The following is a 6,770-nucleotide window of genomic DNA, read 5'->3' as shown; positions in this document are numbered from 1 at the left end:
TAATCGATTTTGGTGTGTTGTGATAGTCAGCTTTTGACTTTACCCAACTGAGGTACTTGACAGGTTAAACTAGAAGTAGCAATCTCAGTGGTGCTCCCTTTACACCCTTAGCCGAACGTGCGAAAACGTAAGGGGTAAGCACAGGAGCGAGGCAACCCAACTATTGACCAAAGACACAAGTCGAAATCGATGCATATAACGGCTATAGGTCCGAGGACATCATGAATCATGATGAGGACTTCGTGGAGTACCTTGGCGCTTTGAAGGGATTTGGCTCTTAATTAAGCCCCCAGTTAATGGTGCCGACGCTCTAGGGCTTTGAAGGCGCATGGGAAAAGAAAAATATAGCAGTTGTGAACTGAAAAGAGAACAAGGATGCACCATGAGTGTATGCGTGGCCCGAAAAACATTCGGGCGTCTCTTTATTCAAGAGTTTATAAGGTTTAACCTGATACACGAGCTATATAAGGTCTCCTAACCATTGTGCCTAAGTGTCTGTGCCAGCACAATTAAATCGCCCATGGTACAATTACTGTAATTGTGCTGCAGGCTTAGCATGTTTAGCCCGCACAATTAAATCACCCACGGTAAAGCATAAGTATTTAGCTTGTTCAAGAGAAATTAGGGCATAAAGTTCAGTGCTAAAGAGTAGTAAAAGCGGCCACAGTGGCAGCGAGATAAATTAACAAGCAAGCAACACAGTAGAAACCCCAGACAGCGCTAACACAGAATGCTTTAAGTATGGGATTTTCATACAAAGCAATTAAGGTCTGTGAGAACATCCAGCAGTTTTGGTGCAACATGATATTCAGAGCAAGGTATTCCTACAAAAGGTGAATGGTCGAAGAGAAATTCACTGAAACGGCTTGGTAGCTAGTGGTATAATACATAGTTGGGCAGGAACAGCGCCAAAGCAAGTGGTTCATAGTACTGACTACAAATACACATAACATACAATAACGATGGACAAATGCACACCACACTAATTCAGAACACTCTCATAGAGCCATTCATGCTAATTACAAATAACGTACAATAAAGCTTGTTGTTAAACCGAAAGGGTCTCAATTTATTCCTGTGGCTGAAGCATCGAGCATTCTCGTCATAGAGGAAGTCTTCATCATCGAAGCGGCTTGCACCACAGCCGTCCTCGCTATAATGTACAGTAAGCAACATATAGGTTAGGCAAAAGTAGTTGTATGTACAGGAATATCACGATGTATGCTCAGTCATATCACAATTTACAAACGATAGTTGTATGTACAGGAAGCAACATATAGGTTAGGGCATTCGGCACAAGTAGTTCTACTAAGGCATACTATTAGATAGACTGGTTTGATTGCCTTGCCATTTGACTCCTCGATTGCCTTGTCAAGGACCATTTTTATGGATAATACAATTAAGCAAATCTAACATTTTGGTGACAACACACAACTCAGTGTGTAAACACAAACAAAATAGTGTTCTTCCTTACTAATGTGCGTATTGTAACACCAGCTACCAATAAGCAAACTCAACATCATATCAGGTAAAACAAATATAGAGCTCACCAGCTCAACAACCATCATTAGAAGAGATTCAAGTCTCGCAACTCAGGAAAATACAATGTAAATTTTTTGTACAATGATGAACTTGCTTGAGATACAGAATGGTTGGCACGACTATAACATCAAATAGTAACAAATGAAAGTGCAGCTTAATTTAAAATATCTAAACAGGTAAAAGAAGAAATAATGACCCTGTACAACAAATGAAATCTAGTTCTCTTATTCATGATAGGTGATGCCAATCCAAAAATAGTGTTGAGATTCACAAACCAACCAAAACCAAATAACAACCTACTATGTCTTAAAAGCATAGTCTAATAACTGAACTCCCAATTATCAACATCAAAGAAATCATGAGCTAGTCCAACATTCTAGACTTAATAGTTGTTGACAACATTTCCAGTTTGTTAGACCCTCGATATGACTATAGCAGCAAGTATTGTACTAAGGGTTAACTCACTGTTTTGATTAATGGGATAACTGATTGTTATTTTTAACATGGTCCCTCTTACCTCTCCTTTTCACATGAGATAAGAGTATATAATAGATCTGAGCCGTTGATTTCATTAAATAGTGGGTCTGATTACTCTTACCTTCTTACCTCCCATGTGAAAAGAGGGGGTAAGAGGGACCATCTTAAAATTGTTTGGATGGGATAATATTTTCAAGGATAGCATTCAAATTATTTCGTAATGGGACTCACATTGCCAATTTGATTTTGAGCATTTTTATTGTTTCTCGACTGGAAAGCGAAAGATTGTGCGCATTATTGTTCCACATGCTGGACTGCAGCTCCCACATCTTTTGGCGCCTCGATCTGGTGATGAATGCATTACCAAACTTTCCGCAAAAGAAAAGAAAAACAGAATGCATTATCAAACAAATCACAAGATATGCTAAATTAAAGTCTCAATGAAAAAACAGATGTCTCGTGAAACACATGTTAATTGCTTAGGATATGCCAGTTATTGGTTATTCCATTTTTGTTTCTACTATCAAAATTATTTGAGACACGGAAGGTGATATATATAAGTCAAGGGTTGATTACCCTCCAAACTCCTCCATATATAATCTCTATCGACTACATAGAAAGGGAGCTAAGCCACCAACATAGTATCCCTTCTCAGCCGCGACAGAACTATTTCTCAAGTCAAGGGAAGCGAGAACTGTTTCTCTCGGCAATAGATAAACAACTTCGGGCATCATTTTATTTAGCCAATGAGCTGGAAATGTAAACCTACACGACCCCAGACAATATTCCAGCTTCCAATTTCTCAGAGTTTTGTCACCTTAGCCTTACCAAAAATTACATGCTAACAATGACAAAAAATACTTGAGGAAAATATGTTTGCCCAGATTGTGAGCCTAAGAACATCTCCAATAGATGATGTAGATGGAAAAATAACTAACCTTTGCATCTCCGAGGCTCAAAAACCCCTCTCCGACAGATATGTACATGAAAAAACAACATCTCCACCTCCAGGAGATGTAAAACTGGCGGCCGCGTGCAAACCAACCACCCGCCTTCAGTTTCGTTTCGCCCGCCCACCCGATGGCTGCTCGCCTCCTCCGCCGGTGATTTTTGGCCGGAAAGGTTGCCGCCGCCGCCACCCGTCCGTCCATCCCCGACCCTGCCGCAACCCCGCCGCTATCCCCGCCGCGCCGCCATAGCCGCCGATTTGAGTCCGTCCCGCCGCACTTCCGCTGCCGCGCCACTCGCCCACTGCACCATGCTGCCGCCGCCCCGCTACTAGATCCGTCCGCTCCACCGCCCCCGCCACCGATTTTTCACTGCTCAGCCACCGCCTGCCTCCAAATTGGGCGAATTGGCCGCTGAATCACCGCCGCCGCGTCGCATGATTTGAGCTCCCCCCCCCCCCACCCCGCCACCGTCGGATTCAAGCCGCACACCTGCTGCTGCCGTTTTTTCCCGCCGCCAAACTCGACCTTCTCGCGCCGCACGGCCGTCGCCCCGCAGCGACCAATCCGACGCTCAATTCGCAGGCGCATCGCCGGCCAAATTCGAGCTCCCGCCACCACATTCGACCTCCCGACTCTCGTCGCTCGGCCGCCGGCGCACCTGCTACCGCCGCTCGGCCCGTCGACGCTCCTCCCGACCCTCGGCACTCGGCCACCGGCGCTCATGCCGACTAGTTTTACATCTTCATTTGCATCATCTATTGGAGTTGAACTTTTACATCTCCAATATACATCATCTGTTCGAGTTGCCACTTTTTTGGAGATCTAAAATGCACTTTTTGGAGATGTAAATTATATCTCCTAGTTTTACATCTCCAAAATTGTATCATCTATTGGAGATGCTCTAAGCACAAGGGAAACAAAAACCATCAAAGATTGTGCTCAGAAAGTAGCAGCAATCCTATGAACAAAGTGCAATCCAATGAATAAGTGTCATCCGTCAATCCTCCATGTATGTACAACCATATCTTATACTTGGACCAGTAGCAGCTGATCTGATGGGTGTATCATATCCATATCTATTATCTAGTTATGCAGGTGGGTTGAACTCTCCACTTGTCTGCCGTGGTTTCTTTCCTTCAACTTCATCAACAACGCACAAACCTCCAACTTGCAATGAAGCTATCTGTGCCGGTACCATTGGCACTGGAAACAGTGTAACTTCATCAGGTGCAGCAAAGCAGTGGAGAAGAGGAAACACAGGGGAGCTTCCTGGTTTCATGTTGCATTTTCTCTCCATCTTGTCATCTGTGGCGTCACACCAGTTTCGGCTATCTGTTGTGATCTGTGGACACTGGACTGCTCCCCAAATGTGTTCTTCTCACTGGGCTCTGTCCTGATTCCAGATCAACGAGATCTTCTTCTGCATTAATCTTGTTTGGTGTCTCTAAAACACGCTCTCCTTTTTTAACGAAATTGTGTGATCAATATGTTATGTCCGCCTTCAGGGCTTGAAGGCATAGTGCTTTTCAGTTCCTCTTTTGAACAAGTTCCTCACCACCTAGAGGACGAAGAGTACAAAATTTTCTCACAACCTAGAGAATGTGTCACACCCGAAGGCGTGCCATAGAAGCAGCAGTGGTGGTGCCAGCGTCGAGTGCGCCTGTTAGGTTAATGTGTGTGGGGGCCTTCAGCCAGGGTGTGTTGGGTAGGTTTACAAAGCCACGAAACCTGTAAATAAATGAACAAGAAAGAAAGAAAGAAATAGAGAACTCTGAATTCTCCTCTCTCGTGTCTCTCCCTGCTCTTTTCTCTCGTCTCCAAATCAGGCAGCGATACAACACAGATCTCACGCCGGCCATCATACCGGCAAGGAGATAGTTACAGAATGTTGAAGAATATAACGCATCTCTTACTACAAAGAAGATGTATATATTTCGCTTGTCTTCACCATACCATTTTCTAGTCAATGGCAGCCCCAAACTTTACTAGTTGTGCAAGATAAACTAGGTTCAGTGAAACATTTGCCAATCTGTAGGCTCAGCACACCATACAAGAAACTAACTTAAGTATCGAATATTCTAACAGATACTCCCTCCATCCTATAATGTAAGACGTTTTTTGACACTACACTTATGGGACGAAGGGAGTATCTGATAACTGAAAGACTTTCAGGTGCTAGTTAGGAACCTTATCTACTGATACTAAATACTTTGGCAATCGATCACAATGCTTAATGTGGACGACAATATATTTAGTAACCCATTTCTAACGTAAGAACCATGTATATCCCAGGATTCTGCATGATCCAGGCTGGAAGTCTATAATATTGTGCCTTGTTGAAATGTACTATATCCTTATTCCTTAATCTTGGTATATCCATGCATGTTGCCATGAGTATTTCTTTTCTTGTGACAGTCACTGGATTTGTTAAACCATGCAATATTCAGGTCCAAGGGGCGCACCACGCACCGGTTTAGTTGAGATAGGCTTCGGTCTAGGTTGGTTAGAGTATATGGTTGTAATCTCCTCATGTATATCTTATCTCTACTTTCCTTGTACCTCAAGATATAATCTCAACAACCTTGTATACTTATCAGGGATATGCCCCTGCCTATATTAACACGAAACCGTCGCCTCGAGAGAGGAACGACGTTCTCCGCTGTTTTACATGGTATACAGAGCCACCTCTATCCATCGCATCTAGCAAAACCCATCCAGCGCCAGCCATGTCGTCCTCCTCCAGCACCGTCCAAGCTTCCCTTGGGCAGGTTGCAGAAAAGCTAACCCGCACCAACTACGTCCTGTGGCGTGCGCAGGTGACACCGCAGCTGAGAGGGGCTGGCCTCTTCGGCTACGCCGACGGCTCCATGCCGGAACCTGTCAAGATCCTCGTCACGAAGGACAAAGACGGGAAAGAAGAGCAGACACCGAACCCTCTCCATCCGATCTGGTTCAAAGAAGGGCAGCAGGTACTTGGATACTTGCTCAATACTCTCACCAAAGAAGTCCTCGTGCAGGTTACCTCCATCGCCACGCCGCACGAGCTCTGGGCGGCTCTCGCCCACATGTTCTCATCGCAGTCCCGAGCCCGCGTCAACAACATCTGGGTTGCTCTCTCCACGGCGCAGAAGGGGACGCAATCTGTTGCGGCCTACTTCGCCCAGATGAGAGCGCTTGCCGATGAGCTCGCAGCCGCCGGAAAGCCCATCGATGACGATGAGCTTGTCTCCTACATCACCTCCGGCCTCGACATGGAGTACCAACCCCTCGTCTCCACCAACGACGCGCGCACCGACACCATCATCATCGACGACCTCTATGCTCAGATGAGCAACTTTGATCAGCGCCTCGCCCTCTACAACAACAACTCGGGCGGGGGCTTCAAGTCATCTGCTAATGTGGTCTCTCGCGGCGGCGGTCGCGGTGGTGGCGGTTCACGCTATCGTGGACCTCCGCGCGGCAAGGGCAAGCCGCCATCTGGCGGAAACAGTGGCGGCGGCAACTCCTCTCGTGGTGGTGGCGGCGGCGGCGGGCGGCCCTCCAACAACAACAATAGGGGCCGCCGTGGTGGCAGGCCTCGCGCCAACCCTGATGCGTCGCGATGCCAAATCTGCGGCAAGCTAGGCCACACCGCCCGCGACTGCTGGTATCGCTATGAAGATGATGGCGAATCCTCACAAGATGAGAAAGTTGCAGGTGCTGCTGATGGCTCCTACGGTATTGATACAAACTGGTATGTGGACAGTGGCGCAACTGACCACATCACGAGCGAGCTGGAAAAGGTGACAGTTCATGAAAAGT

At 46.1% G+C, this 6,770-nt stretch overlaps 1 pseudogene; it reads left to right on the top strand.

The window, feature by feature from the left end:
- The first annotated feature begins 6,172 nt into the window (after positions 1 to 6,172).
- Positions 6,173 to 6,311, top strand: LOC123155166 (uncharacterized; annotated as a pseudogene).
- Positions 6,312 to 6,770: the final 459 nt, after the last annotated feature.

The sequence above is a fragment of the Triticum aestivum genome, chromosome 7A, assembly GCF_018294505.1.
Source record: "Triticum aestivum cultivar Chinese Spring chromosome 7A, IWGSC CS RefSeq v2.1, whole genome shotgun sequence".
In the NCBI taxonomy this organism is placed as follows: Eukaryota; Viridiplantae; Streptophyta; class Magnoliopsida; order Poales; family Poaceae; genus Triticum; species Triticum aestivum.
This window is presented reverse-complemented; position numbering and strand designations above follow the sequence as displayed.